Raw genomic sequence first — 16615 nt, forward strand, 5'->3', positions numbered from 1 at the left:
CATTATTACTTCGTTCAGTTACGTATTGCTAATTGAGAATCTGTGGAATGACTTACAGATTGGCGGTACACCAGCGGAGACCATCCAACTTTAAGGAGCTGGAGCAGTTTTGCCTTGAGAAATGGTCAAACACTCCCGGTGGCTAAATGTGCCAAGCTTATAGAAACATGCCCTAAGAGACTTGCTGCAAAAGGTGGCTCTACAAAGTATTGACTTTGGGGGGGTGGACAGTTATGCACCCTCAAGTTCTCTTTCTCTAGTTGCTTGGGCTGTTTCACAACAACAAATTATTTGTATCTTCAAGTGATGGGTATGTTGTGTACATCAAATGATACAAACCCCAAAGATCTATTTTAATTACAAGGCTAGGTAATAAAACAGGAACAATGGGGGGTGAAAACTTTGCAAGCCACTGTACATACATACAATGATTTAATTTCTAAATTATAAAAACATATATATAGAATACTCTCAAATAAAAGGTCACATTCTGTACTAGAATAGCCACCATATTTAACTGAGGCCGCCCCATCCCGCATGCGGGATCGTGACTACAGCCTCAAGCTCATTACCATAACGCAACATTAGCGATTTCTGAAAATTGCAAATGAAATGAAATAAATATGCCTGCCCTCAAGCTTATCCTTTTCTTAACAATCCTGTCGTCTCAGATTTTCAAAATATGCTTTAGAACCAGAGAAAATCAATAATTTGTGTAAGAGTGGTGATAGCTAGCTTAGCATTTAGCGTTAGCATTTAGCACGCAACATTCACAAAAACCAGCAAAGGGATCAAATAAAATAATTTACCTTTGAAGAACTTCAGATGTTTCAATGAGGAGACTCTCAGTTACATAGCAGATGTCCAGTTTTTCCTGAAAGATGCTTGTGTAGGACACAACGTTCCGTTTTGTTACTATGCATTTGGCTACCGAAACTAACCGAAAATTCAGTCACCTAAACGTCGAACTTTTTTCCGAATTAACTCCATAATATCGACTGAAACATGGAAACGTTGTTTGAATCAATCCTCAAGGTGTTTTGTCATATATCTCTTCATTGAAATGCCTTCCCTGGAAGCGTGCATTCTTCTCTGATTCGGATGGAAAAATACTGGTACCTGACTTTTGCGCACCAATTTCCACGCAGACACCGTGCGGGACACTTGGTAATTGTAGGCTCTTATGGTCAATCTTCCAATGATATGCCTACAAATACGTCACAATGCTGCAGACACCTGGGGAAACGATAGGAAGTGTCCGTTCATTCCTGTCGCATTCACAGCCATATAAGGAGATCATGGAAAACGTGCCTCCAGAAATCCTGTTGATTTCCTGGTCACTCAAACATCTTGGTTTTGCCTGTAGATTTTGTTCTATGGCACTCACAGTGAAAATCTTTGCAGTTCTGGAAACGTCAGAGTGTCTTCTTTCCAAAACTATCAATTCCAAGCATAGTCGAGCATCTTTTCGTGACAAAATATTGCGCTTAAAACGGGCACTAAGCTTCACTGTCCAAACACATATGGTGTGGACTATGTGTGTCTGGTAAACACATGTGGATCTGGTGAACAGTTATCACTTGTTGACCAACTACAGGAATACTGACCTCAGAGTCTCCAGTTTACAGTGGGGATTCCCCAGACCATCAGAGAGCAGCTTCACTCCTGAATCCTTCAGGTCATTGTTACTCAGGTCCCAGCTCTCTCAGGTGTGAGGGGTTTGACTCCAGAGCTGAGACCAGAGAAGCACAGCCTTCCTCTGTGACTCCACAGCCTGACAGCCTGACAAAGATATCATCATGACTTCACAAACACACTGTTAATTTAACACCAGTAGTGTAGAAGGACAATGGCAGATGCATTTGGTTTATTCTCTCAAATAACATATAGATTCATCTTCCGTCTCCTAGAATTGTCTGGTCATAATGATATACTAATGTGAAAATCAATGCATTTATTCAATGTGTTTGTCAATATATTATATACATATTATAATACATATTGTCTCTAAACTGAATATTTCTTCCTGATGATTAGTTCATTCATGTCATTTTTATTTACTCACAGAACAGCTCTGGAGGCTTTGACCACTGGCAGCAGCCTCAGAAGACCTTCCTCTGATCTGGAGTATTTCTTCAGGTCAAACACATCCAGCTCCTTTTCTGAAGTCAGCAACACAAAGACCAGAGCTGACCACTGTGCAGGTGACAGGTTGGGTTTTGAGAGACTTCCTGATCTCAGGTAGCTTTGGATCTCCTCCACTAGAGAATGGTCATTCAGTTCATTCAGACAGTGGAACAGATTGATGCTCCTCTCTGGAGAGGGATTCTCCCTAATCTTCTCCTTGATGTACTTGACTGTTTTTTCATGGCTCTGTGAGCTGCTTCTTGTCTTTGTCAGTAGACCTCGTAAGTGCTTCTGATTGGACTCCAGTGAGAGGCCCAGAAGGAAGCGGAGGAAAAGGTCCAGGTTTCCTGTCTCACTTTGTAAGGCTTTATCCACAGCACTCTTGTAGACAGTAACTTTACGCCTTTGTTTGATCCTCACAGCAAAGATCCAAGTTTGTCCATTAGATTCTCATTGTTGTTGATGAATGAGAGGAACACATATACAGCAGCCAGAAACTCCTGAATGCTCAGATGAACAAAGCAGTACACCTTGTCCTGGTACAGCCCACATTCCTCTTTAAAGAGCTGTGTGCACAATCCTGAGTACACTGAGGCTTCATTGACATCAATGCCAGCCTCTTTCAGGTCTTCTTCATAGAAAATCAGATTGCCCTTCACAAGCTGCTGAAAAGCCAGTTTTCCCAGTGACAGAATGCTCTCTTTATTCCAGTGTGGACCTGTCTCTTCTTTCCCAAGATACTTTTCATTCTTCTGTTTGGTATAAAACATCACAAGGTGTGTGTACATCTCAGTCAGAGTCTTGGGCATCTCTTCTCTCTTGTGTTTCAGCATGTATTCAAGGACTGTAGCAGAAATCCAACAGAAGACTGGAATGTGGCACATGATGTGGAGGCTCCTTGATGTCTTTATGTGTGAGATGATTCTGCTGGCCAGGTCCTCATCACTGAATCTCTTCCTGAAGTACTCCTCCTTCTGTGGGTCATTGAACCCTCGTACCTCTGTCACCTGGTCAACACACACTGAAGGGATCTTATTGGCTGCTGCAGGTCGGGTAGTTATCCAGAGGAGAGCAGAGGGAAGCAGATTTCCCTTGATGAGATTTGTCAGCAGAACATCCACTGAGGTTGACTCTGTGACGTCCCAACAGATCCTGTTCTTCTGGAAGTCTAGGGGCAGTCGGCACTCATCCAGACCATCAAAGATGAACAGAACTTTGTACTTGTCATAGTTGGAGATTCTTGATTGTTTGGTTTCCATTGAGAAGTGATTGAGAAGTTCAATGAAAGTGTGTTGATCCGCTTTCATCAAATTCAGCTCCCGAAAAGGGAATGAAAACACAAATTGGACATCCTGATTTGCTTTTCCTTCAGCCCAATCCAGAATGAACTTCTGCACAGAGACTGTTTTTCCAATGCCAGCGACTCCCTTTGTCAGCACAGTTCTGATAAGTTTGTCTTGTCCAGTTAAGGGTTTGAAGATGTCGTTGCATTTGATTGGAGTCTCTGGTCTTGCTTGTTTCCTGGTTGTTGTCTCAATCTGTCTCAGCTCATGTTCATTATTGACCTCTCCTGTTCCACCCTCTGTGATGTAGAGCTCTGTGTAGATCTTATTGAGAAGTGTTGGGTTTCCTTGTTTAGCGATCCCCTCAAATACACATTGAAACTTCTTCTTTAGATTAGATTTGAGTTCACGTTGGCAAATCACAGCAAGCTCATCTGAATGAAGAAATACCACAGAGGATATTAATATTACGTCTGTTTTAATGTCTACAGTATTGTAGGACTATTATAAAGTTTTTTTTTTAATCAATAATGACTAATTATGTATACATTTCAATCAGGACTGACTAATCAGAATACTATTATGTTACTGTATAGATGTATGAATTTTCTTTTTAAACCTAGTACTGAATATAATGTGTGTAAATATAATCAAGAATTACAACAATGACTGTCTGTTCCTTGGTAAAAACGAATGAACTTATCGTCAGACTGGCTAGAATGCTGATCTACACAGGAAGACCTTGGCTCGGTCATGAATGATCTAAAGTGGTGGGAGAACTATACTATACTATAACTATAGAGCCATTGTGCTATACTGTACTATAACTATACAGCCATTGTGCTATGCTATACTATAACTATGGAGCCATTGTGCTATGCTGTGCTATAACTATGGAGCCGTTGTGCTATGCTGTGCTATGGCTATGCAGCCGTTGTGCTATGCTATGCTATAACTATGGAGCCGTTGTGCTATGCTGTGCTATAACTATGGAGACCGTTGTGCTATGCTGTGCTATGGCTATGCAGCCGTTGTGCTATGCTATAACTATGGAGACCGTTGTGCTATGCTATGCTATGGCTATGGAGCCGTTGTGCTATGCTGTGCTATAACTATGGAGCCGTTGTGCTATGCTGTGCTATAACTATGCAGCCGTTGTGCTATGCTATGCTATGGAGCCATTGTGCTATGCTGTGCTATAACTATACTGAGCCGTTGTGCTATGCTATGCTATGGCTATGCAGCCGTTGTGCTATGCTATGCTATGGCTATGGAGCCGTTGTGCTATGCTGTGCTATGGCTATGGAGCCGTTGTGCTATGCTGTGCTATGGCTATGGAGCCGTTGTGCTATGCTGTGCTATGGCTATGCAGCCGTTGTGCTATGCTATGCTATGGCTATGACCGTTGTGCTATGCTGTGCTATAACTATGGAGCCGTTGTGCTATGCTATGCTATGGCTATGCAGCCGTTGTGCTATGCCAGCCGTTTGTGCTATGCTATGCTATGGCTATGGAGCCGTTGTGCTATGCTGTGCTATGGCTATGCAGCCGTTGTGCTATGCTATGCTATGGCTATAGCCGTTGTGCTATGCTGTGCTATGGCTATGCAGCCGTTGTGCTATGCTATGCTATGCTATGGGGCCGTTTGTGCTATGCTATGGCTATGGAGCCGTTGTGCTATGCTATGCTATGGCTATGGGGCCGTTGTGCTATGCTGTGCTATGGCTATGGAGCCGTTGTGCTATGCTGTGCTATAACTATGGAGCCGTTGTGCTATGCTGTGCTATGGCTATGGGGCCGTTGTGCTATGCTATGCTATGGCTATGGAGCCGTTGTGCTATGCTGTGCTATGGCTATGGAGCCGTTGTGCTATGCTGTGCTATGGCTATGGAGCCGTTGTGCTATGCTGTGCTATAACTATGGAGCCGTTGTGCTATGCTGTGCTATGGCTATGGAGCCGTTGTGCTATGCTGTGCTATGGCTATGGAGCCGTTGTGCTATGCTATGCTATGGCTATGCAGCCGTTGTGCTATGCTATGCTATAACTATGGAGGCCGTTGTGCTATGCTGTGCTATGGCTATGGCAGCCGTTGTGCTATGCTATGGCTATGGAGCCGTTGTGCTATGCTGTGCTATGGCTATGCAGCCGTTGTGCTATGCTATGCTATGGCTATGGAAGCCGTTGTGCTATGCTGTGCTATGGCTATGCAGACCGTTGTGCTATGCTATGCTATGGCTATGGAGCCGTTGTGCTATGCTATGCTATGCAGACCGTTGTGCTATGCTATGGCTATGGAGCCGTTGTGCTATGCTGTGCTATGGCTATGGAGCCGTTGTGCTATGCTATGCTATGGCTATGGGCCACCGTTGTGCTATGCTGTGCTATGGCTATGGAGCCGTTGTGCTATGCTGTGCTATGGCTATGGAGCCGTTGTGCTATGCTATGCTATGGCAACCGTTGTGCTATGCTATAACTATGGGGCCGTTGTGCTATGCTATGCTATGGCTATGGAGCCGTTGTGCTATGCTGTACTATAACTATGGAGCCGTTGTGCTGTGCTATGCTATGGAGCCGTTGTGCTATGCTGTGCTATAACTATGGAGACCGTTGTGCTATGCTATGGCTATGGAGCCGTTGTGCTATGCTATAACTATGGAGCCGTTGTGCTATGCTATGCTATGACTATGGAGCCGTTGTGCTATGCTGTGCTATGGCTATGGAGCCGTTGTGCTATGCTATGCTATGGCTATGGGGCCATTGTGCTATGCTGTGCTATGGCTATGGGGCCGTTGTGCTATGCTATGCTATGGAGCCGTTGTGCTGTGCTATGGCTATGGAGCCGTTGTGCTATGCTGTGCTATGGCTATGGAGCCGTTGTGCTATGCTGTGCTATGCTATGGAGCCGTTGTGCTGCTATGCTATGGCTATGGAGCCGTTGTGCTATGCTGTGCTATGGCTATGGAGCCGTTGTGCTATGCTATGCTATGGCTATGGAGCCGTTGTGCTATGCTATGCTATAGCCGTTGTGCTATGCTATGCTATGGAACCGTTGTGCTATGCTGTGCTATGGCTATGGAGCCGTTGTGCTATGCTATGCTATGGCTATGGAGCCATTGTGCTGTGCTATGCTATGGAGCCGTTGTGCTATGCTATGCTATGGCTATGGAGCCGTTGTGCTATGCTGTGCTATGCTATGGAATACGTTGTGCTATGCTATGCTATGGCTATGCTATGCTGTTGCTTGCTATGCTGTGCTATGGCTATGGAGCCGTTGTGCTATGCTGTGCTATGCTATGCCGTTGTGCTATGCTGTGCTATGGCTATGGAGCCGTTGTGCTATGCTGTGCTATGGCTATGGAGCCGTTGTGCTATGCTATGCTATGGCTATGGCCGTTGTGCTATGCTGTGCTATGGCTATGGAGCCGTTGTGCTATGCTATGGCTATGGAGCCGTTGTGCTATGCTATGCTATAACTATGGAGCCGTTGTGCTATGCTATGCTATAACTATGGAGCCGTTGTGCTATGCTGTTGCTATGCTATGCAGCCGTTGTGCTATGCTATGGAGCCGTTGTGCTATGCTGTGCTATGGCTATGGAGCCGTTGTGCTATGCTATGCTATAACTATGGAGCCCGTTGTGCTATGCTGTGCTATGGCTATGCTATGGAGCCGTTGTGCTGTGCTATGGCTATGGAGCCGTTGTGCTATGCTGTGCTATGCTATGGAACCGTTGTGCTATGCTGTGCTATAACTATGGGAGCCGTTGTGCTATGCTATGCTATAAACTATGGAGCCGTTGTGCTATGCTGTGCTATGCTATGGAGCCGTTGTGCTATGCTATGGCTATGGGCCGTTGTGCTATGCTATGCTATGGCTATGGAACCGTTGTGCTATGCTATGCTATAAACTATGGAGCCGTTGTGCTATGCTGTGCTATGGCTATGGAGCCGTTGTGCTATGCTATGCTATAACTATGGAGCCGTTGTGCTATGCTGTGCTATGGCTATGCTGCCATTGTGCTATGCTATGGCTATGGAGCCGTTGTGCTGTGCTATGGCTATGGAGCCGTTGTGCTATGCTGTGCTATATTGTGCTATGGAGGCTATGGAGCCGTTGTGCTATGCTGTGCTATAACTATGGAGCCGTTGTGCTATGCTATAACTATGGAGCCATTTGTGCTGTGCTATGCTATGCTATGCTATAACTATGGAGCCGTTGTGCTATGCTATAACTATGGAGCCGTTGTGCTATGCTATGCTATAACTATGGAGCCGTTGTGCTATGCTATGCTATAAACTATGGAGCCGTTGTGCTATGCTATGGCTATGGAGCCGTTGTGCTATGCTGTGCTATAACTATGGAGCCGTTGTGCTATGCTATAACTATGGAGCCATTGTGCTATGCTATGCTATAACTATGGAGCCGTTGTGCTGTGCTATGGCTATGGAGCCGTTGTGCTATGCTGTGCTATGGCTATGGAGCCGTTGTGCTATGCTGTGCTATGGCTATGGAGCCGTTTGTGCTATGCTATGGCTATGGAGACCGTTTGTGCTATGCTATGGCTATGGGGCCGTTGTGCTATGCTATGCTATGCAGCCGTTGTGCTGTGCTATGGCTATGGAGCCGTTGTGCTATGCTGTGCTATAACTATGGAGCCGTTGTGCTATGCTGTGCTATGGCTATGGAGCCGTTGTGCTATGCTGTGCTATGGCTATGGAGAGCCGTTTGCTATGCTGTGCTATGCTATGGAGCCGTTGTGCTGTGCTATGGCTATGGAACCGTTGTGCTATGCTATGCTATGGCTATGGAACCGTTGTGCTATGCTATGCTATAGCCGTTGTGCTGTGCTATGGAGCCGTTGTGCTATGCTGTGCTATGGCTATGGAGCCATTGTTGTGCTATGCTGTGCTATGCTGTGCTATGGAGCCGTTGTGCTGTGCTATGCTATGGAGACCGTTGTGCTATGCTGTGCTATGGCTATGGAACCGTTGTGCTATGCTATGCTATGGCTATGGAGCCGTTGTGCTATGCTATAACTATGGAGGCCGTTTGTGCTATGCTATGCTATGGAGCCGTTGTGCTATGCTATGCTATGGCTATGGAGCCGTTGTGCTATGCTGCTATGCCATTTGTGCTATGCTGTGCTATGGCTATGGAGCCGTTGTGCTATGCTATGCTATAACTATGGAGCCGTTGTGCTGTGCTATGGCTGTACCGTTGTGCTATGCTGTGCTATGGCTATAGCCGTTGTGCTATGCTATGCTATAGCCGTTGTGCTATGCTATGGAGACCGTTGTGCTTGTGCTATGCTGTGCGTTGTGCTGTGCTATGGCTATGGAGACCGTTGTGCTATGCTGTGCTATGGCTATGGAGCCGTTGTGCTATGCTATGCTATGCTATGGGGCCGTTGTGCTATGCTGTGCTATGGCTATGGAGCCGTTGTGCTATGCTATGCTAACTATGGAGCCGTTGTGCTATGCTATGCTATAACTATGGAGCCGTTGTGCTATGCTATGCTATGGCTATGGAGCCGTTGTGCTATGCTATGCTATGGCTATGGAGCCGTTGTGCTATGCTGTGCTATGGCTATGGAACCGTTGTGCTATGCTGTGCTATGGCTATGGAGCCGTTGTGCTATGCTGCTATGCTATGGAGCCGTTGTGCTATGCTGTGCTATAACTATGGAACCGTTGTGCTATGCTATGCTATGGCTATGGAGACCGTTGTGCTATGCTGCTATGCTATGGAGCCGTTGTGCTATATGGCTATGGGAGCCGTTGTGCTATGCTGTGCTATGGCTGCCGTTGTTATGCTGTGCTATGGCTATGGAGCCGTTGTGCTATGCTATGCTATGCTACCGTTGTGCTATGCTGTGCTATGCGTTGTGCTGTTATGCTATGCGTTGTGCTATGCTGTGCTATAACTATGGAACCGTTGTGCTATGCTGTGCTATGGCTATGGAAGCCGTTGTGCTATGCTATGCTATGGCTATGGGGCCGTTGTGCTATGCTGTGCTATGGCTATGGAGCCGTTGTGCTATGCTATGCTATGGCTATGGAGACCGTTTGCTATGCTATGCTATGGCTATGGAGCCGTTGTGCTATGCTATGGCTATGGAGCCGTTGTGCTATGCTATGCTATGGCTATGGGACCGTTGTGCTATGCTGTGCTATGCTATGGAGCCGTTGTGCTATGCTATGCTATGGCTATGGAGACCGTTGTGCTATGCTATGCTATGGCTATGGAGACCGTTGTGCTATGCTATGCTATGGCTATGGAGCCGTTGTGTTGTGCTATGCGTTGTGCTATATGCTATGGAACCGTTGTGCTATGCTGTGCTATGGCTATGGAGCCGTTGTGCTATGCTATGCTATAACTATGGAGCCGTTTTGCTATGCTGTGCTATGGCTATGGAACCGTTGTGCTATGCTGTGCTATGCTATGGAGCCGTTGTGCTATGCTATGCTGTGCTATGGCTATGACCGTTGTGCTATGCTATGCTATATAACTATGGAGCCGTTTGCTATGCTATGCTATGGCTATGGAACCGTTGTGCTGCTGTGCTATGGCTATGGAGCCGTTGTGCTATGCTATGCTATGTTGTGCTATGCTATGACTATGGAAGCCGTTTGCTATGCTGTGCTATGGCTATGGAGCCGTTGTGCTATGCTATGCTATGCTATGGAGACCGTTGTGCTATGCTATGCTATGGCTATGGACGTTGACCGTTGTGCTATGCTGTGCTATGGCTATGGAGCCGTTGTGCTATGCTGTGCTATGGCTATGGGGCCGTTGTGCTATGCTATGCTATGGCTATGGAGCCGTTGTGCTATGCTATGCTACTATGGAGCCGTTGTGCTATGCTATGGCTATACCGTTGTGCTATGCTGTGCTATGGCTATGGAGACCGTTGTGCTATGCTGTGCTATGGCTATGGAGCCGTTGTGCTATGCTGTGCTATAACTATGGAGGCCGTTGTGCTATGCTATGCTATGGCTATGGAACCGTTGTGCTATGCTGTGCTATGGCTATGGAACCGTTGTGCTATGCTATGCTATAACTATGGAGCCGTTGTGCTATGCTGTGCTATGGCTATGGAACCGTTGTGCTATGCTGTTGCTATGGCTATGGAGCCGTTGTGCTATGCTATGCTATGGCTATGGAACCGTTGTGCTATGCTATGCTATGCCGTTGTGCTATGCTATGGCTATGGAGCCGTTGTGCTATGCTATGCTATGGCTATGGAGCCGTTGTGCTATGCTGTGCTATGGCTATGGAGCCGTTGTGCTATGCTGTGCTATAACTATGGAGCCGTTGTGCTATGCTGTGCTATGGCTATGGAACCGTTGTGCTATGCTGTGCTATGGCTATGGAGACCGTTGTGCTATGCTGTGCTATGGCTATGGAGACCGTTGTGCTATGCTGTGCTATGCTATGCCGTTGTGCTATGCTGTGCTATGGCTATGCTGTGCTATGCTATGGCTATGGAGCCGTTGTGCTATGCTATGCTATGAACCGTTGTGCTATGACTATGGACCGTTGTGCTATGCTATGCTATGGCTATGGGCCGTTTGCTATGCTTGCTATGCTATGCTGTGCTATGCTATGCTATGGCTATGGAACCGTTGTGCTATGCTGTGCTATAACTATGGACCGTTGTGCTATGCTGTGCTAACTATGGAGCCGTTTGCTATGCTATGCTATGGCTATGGAGCCGTTGTGCTATGCTGTGCTATGCTATGGAGACCGTTGTGCTATGCTATGCTATGCTATGGAGCCGTTTGTGCTATGCTATGCTATGGCTATGGATACCGTTGTGCTATGCTGTGCTATGCTATGGCTACCGTTGTGCTATGCTATGCTATGGGGCCGTTGTGCTATGCTGTGCTATAACTATGGAGACCGTTGTGCTATGCTATGCTGTGCTATGGAACCGTTGTGCTATGCTATGCTATGGCTATGGAACCGTTGTGCTATGCTATGCTATGGCTATGGACCGTTGTGCTATGCTGTGCTATGGCTATGGAGACCGTTGTGCTATGCTGTGCTATGGCTATGGAGCCGTTGTGCTATGCTATGCTATGGCTATGGAGACCGTTGTGCTATGCTATGCTATGGCTATGGAACCGTTGTGCTATGCTGTGCTATGGCTATGGGAGACCGTTGTGCTATGCTATGCTATGGCTATGGAACCGTTGTGCTATGCTATGCTATAAACTATGGACCGTTTGTGCTATGCTGTGCTATATGCTATGCTGGCCGTTGTGCTATGGGCTATGGACCGTTGTGCTATGCTATGCTATGGCTATGGAAGCCGTTGTGCTATGCTGTGCTATGGCTATGGAAGCCGTTGTGCTATGCTATGCTATGCTATGGAGACCGTTGTTATGCTATGCTGCTATGCTATGGCTATGCTGACCGTTGTGCTATGCTGTGCTATGGCTATGGAACCGTTGTGCTATGCTATGCTATGGCTATGGAGACCGTTGTGCTATGCTATGCTATGCTATGGCCGTTGTGCTATGCTATGCTATGGCTATGGAGACCGTTGTGCTATGCTATGCTATGGCTATGGAACCGTTGTGCTATGCTATGCTATGGCTATGGAAGCCGTTGTGCTATGCTGTGCTATGGCTATGGGACCGTTGTGCTATGCTGTGCTATGCTATGGAACCGTTGTGCTATGCTGTGCTATGCTATGGATGTTGTGCTATGCTGTGCTATGCTATGGAACCGTTGTGCTATGCTATGCTATGCTATGCTGTGCTATGGGGCCGTTGTGCTATGCTATGCTATGGCTATGGAACCGTTGTGCTATGCTGTGCTATGCTATGGAACCGTTGTGCTATGCTGTGCTATGGCTATGGATGACCGTTGTGCTATGCTGTGCTATGCTATGGAATGTTGTGCTATGCTATGCTATGACCGTTGTGTGCTATGCTATGCTATGGTGCCGTTGTGCTATGCTGTGCTATGGCTATGGAACCGTTGTGCTATGCTATGCTATGCTATGACCGTTGTGCTATGCTATGCTATGGCTATGACCGTTGTGCTATGCTGTGCTATGGCTATGGAGCCGTTGTGCTATGCTGTGCTATGCTATGGAACCATTTGTGCTATGCTGTGCTATGGCTATGGAACCGTTGTGCTATGCTGTGCTATGGCTATGGATGCCGTTGTGCTATGCTGTGCTATGGCTATGGAATGTTGTGCTATGCTGTGCTATGCTATGGTGTGCTATGTTGTGCTATGCTGTGCTATGGCTATGGAGCCGTTGTGTGCTATGCTATGCTATGGCTATGGAATACCGTTGTGCTATGCTGTGCTATGCTATGGAGCCGTTGTTGTGCTATGCTGTGCTATGGCTATGGCTATGGCCGTTGTGCTATGCTAGCTGTGCTATGGCTATGGGACCGTTGTGCTATGCTATGCTATGGAGCCGTTGTGCTATGCTATGCTATGGCTATGGAGACCGTTGTGCTATGCTATGCTATGGCTATGGATGCTGTTGCGTTGTGCTATGCTATGCTATGGCTATGGAGCCGTTGTGCTATGCTGTGCTATGGCTATGGAGCCGTTGTTGTGCTATGCTATGCTATAACTATGGAGACCGTTGTGCTATGCTGTGCTATGGCTATGGAGACCGTTGTGCTATGCTATGTGCTATGCTATGGAACCTATTGTGCTATGCTATGCTATGGCTATGGATACCGTTGTGCTATGCTGTGCTATGCTATGGAACCGTTGTGCTATGCTGTTGCTATGGCTATGGAGCCGTTGTGCTATGCTGTGCTATAACTATGGAGCCGTTATGCTATGCTATGCTGTTTGTGCTATGCTATGGCTATGGAGCCGTTGTGCTATGCTATGCTATGCTATGGAGCCGTTGTGCTATGCTGTGCTATGGCTATGGGACCGTTGTGCTATGCTGTGCTATAACTATGGGCCGTTGTGCTATGCTATGCTATAGCTATATGGCTATGCCGTTGTGCTATGCTGTGCTATGGCTATGGAGCCGTTGTGCTATGCTGTGCTATGGCTATGGAACCGTTGTGCTATGCTGTGCTATGGCTATGGAATGCCGTTGTGCTATGCTATGGCTATGGAACCGTTGTGCTATGCTGCTATGGCTATGGAGCCGTTGTGCTATGCTGTGCTATGGCTATGCTGCCGTTGTGCTATGCTGTGCTATGCTATGGAGCCGTTGTGCTATGCTATGGCTGTAACAACGTTGTGCTATGCTGCTATGGAGCCGTTGTGCTATGCTGTGCTATGCTGCTATGGAACCGTTGTGCTATGCTATGGCTATGGAGCCGTTGTGCTATGCTGTTGCTGCTATGGCTATGGAGCCGTTGTGCTATGCTGTGCTATGGCTATGGAGCCGTTGTGCTATGCTGTGCTATGGCTATGGGGCCGTTGTGCTATGCTATGCTATGGCTATGGAGACCGTTGTGCTATGCTGTGCTATGGCTATGGAGCCGTTGTTGTGCTATGCTATGGCTATGGAGACCGTTGTGCTATGCTATGCTATACCGTTGTGCTATGCTATGGGATTTATTGCTATGGACCGTTGTGCTATGCTGTGCTATGGCTATGGAGCCGTTTGCTATGCTGTGCTGCTATGCGTTGTGCTGCTGTGCTATAACTATGGAGCCGTTGTGCTATGCTGTGCTATGGCTATGCCGTTGTGCTATGCTGTGCTATGTGCTATATGCTATGCTGTGCTATGGAATACGTTTGTGCTGCAGCCGTTGTGCTATGCTATGCTATGGCTATGACCGTTGTGCTATGCTGTGCTATGGCTATGGAGCCGTTGTGCTATGCTGTGCTATGGCTATGGAGCCGTTGTGCTATGCTGTGCTATGGCTATGGAGCCGTTGTGCTATGCTATGCTATGGCTATGTGCCGTTTGCTATGCTATGCTATAACTATGGGAGCCGTTGTGTTGTGCTATGCTGTGCTATGCTATGGCTATGGGGCCGTTGTGCTATGCTATGCTATCACTATGGGGCCGTTGTGCTATGCTGTACTATGCTATGGCTATGGAGCCGTTGTGCTATGCTATGCTATGGAACCGTTTGCTATGCTGTGCTATGCTAGACCGTTGTGCTATGCTATGGCTATGGAGCCGTTGTGCTATGCTATGCTATAACTATGGAGACCGTTGTGCTATGCTATGCTATGGCTATGGAGACCGTTGTGCTATGCTGTGCTATGGCTATGGAGACCGTTGTGCTATGCTATGCTGTGCTATGGACCGTTGTGCTATGCTATGGCTAACCGTTGTGCTATGCTGTGCTATAACTATGGAATGCGACCTATGCTATTGTATGGCTGCTATGCGTTGTGCTATGCTGTGCTATGACTATGGAACCGTTGTGCTATGCTATGCTATGGCTAATGCCGTTGTGCTATGCTATGCTATAGCTATGGTGCCGTTGTGCTATGCTGTTGCTATGGCTATGGAACCGTTGTGCTATGCTATGCTATGCTATGAGCCGTTGTGCTATGCTGTGCTATGGCTATGGAGACCGTTGTGCTATGCTATGCTATGGCTATGGAGACCGTTGTGCTATGCTGTGCTGCTATGGCTATGGAGACCGTTGTTATGCTGTGCTATGGCTATGGGCCGTTGTTGTGCTATGCTGTGCTATGGCTATGGGACCGTTGTGCTATGCTGTGCTATGGCTATGGAACCGTTGTGCTATGCTGTGCTATGGCTATGGAGACCGTTGTGCTATGCTGTGCTATGGCTATGGAAGCCGTTGTGCTATGCTGCTATGGCCGTTGTGCTATGCTATGCTATGACTATGGAGCCGTTGTGCTATGCTATGCTATGGCTATGGACGTTGTGCTATGCTTGTGCTATGCCGTTGTGCTATGCTATATGGCTATGGTCGTTGTGCTATGCTGTTGCTATGGCTATGGAGACCGTTGTGCTATGCTATGCTATGGCTATGGAGCCGTTGTGCTATGCTGTGCTATGGCTATGGGGCCGTTGTGCTATGCTATGCTATGACTATGGCTATGCTAGCTATGGAGCCGTTGTGCTATGCTATGCTATGGCTATGGGGCCGTTGTGCTATGCTATAACTGCTATGGAGACCGTTGTGCTATGCTGTGCTATGGCTATGGAGCCGTTGTGCTATGCTGTGCTATGCTATGGAGCCGTTTGCTATGCTATGCTATGGCTATGGAGCCGTTGTGCTATGCTATGCTATGCTGTTGTGTGCTATGCTGTGCTATGCTGTGCTATGGCTATGGACCGTTGTGCTATGCTATGCATACTATGGGGCCGTTGTGCTATGCTATGGCTATGAGACCGTTGTGCTATGCTATGGCTATGGAGCCGTTGTGCTATGCTATGCTATGGCTATGGAACCGTTGTGCTATGCTGTTGCTATGGCTATGGAGCCGTTGTGCTATGCTGTGCTATGGCTATGGTGCTATGCCGTTGTGCTATGCTGTGCTATGCTATGGGCCGTTGTGCTATGCTATGCTATGGCTATGGATGCTATGCTACCGTTGTGCTATGCTGTTGCTATGGCTATGGAGACCGTTGTGCTATGCTGTGCTATGGCTATGAATGCCGTTGTGCTATGCTGTGCTATGCTATGCTACCGTTGTGCTATGCTATGCTATGCTATGTTGTGCTATGCTGTGCTATGCTATGCGTTGTGCTATGCTATGCTATAACTATGGGGCCGTTGTGCTATGCTGTGCTATGCTATGCCGTTGTGCTATGCTGTATACTATGGAGCCGTTGTGCTATGCTGTGCTATGGCTATGCGTTGTGCTATGCTATGCTATGCTATGGTGCTATTGTGCTATGCTATGCTATGGAATGCCGTTGTGCTATGCTATGCTGTGGCTATGGGGCCGTTGTGCTATGCTGTGCTATGCTATGGCTATGCTATACCGTTGTGCTATGCTATGCTATGGCTATGCTATGCTATGGCTATGCTTGCTATGCTATGCGTTGTGCTATGGCTATGGAGCCGTTGTGCTATGCTGTGCTATGCTATGGAGCCGTTGTGCTATGCTATGCTATACTATGGCCATTGTGCTATGCTATGCTATGCTATGGAAGCCGTTGTGCTATGCTGTGCTATGGCTATGGAACGTTGTGCTATGCTATGCGTTGTGCTATGCTATGCTATAACTATGGAGACCGTTGTGCTATGCTATGCTATGGCTATGCCGTT

General features: G+C 47.1%; 1 pseudogene; it reads right to left on the bottom strand.

Moving 5' to 3' along the window:
- Nucleotides 1-1638: 1638 nt before the first annotated feature.
- On the bottom strand, nt 1639-3895 carry LOC127921375 (NLR family CARD domain-containing protein 3-like; annotated as a pseudogene).
- Between the last annotated feature and the right edge of the window lie 12720 nt (nt 3896-16615).

Source organism: Oncorhynchus keta, unplaced genomic scaffold, assembly GCF_023373465.1.
Source record: "Oncorhynchus keta strain PuntledgeMale-10-30-2019 unplaced genomic scaffold, Oket_V2 Un_contig_22219_pilon_pilon, whole genome shotgun sequence".
Taxonomy (NCBI): Eukaryota; Metazoa; Chordata; class Actinopteri; order Salmoniformes; family Salmonidae; genus Oncorhynchus; species Oncorhynchus keta.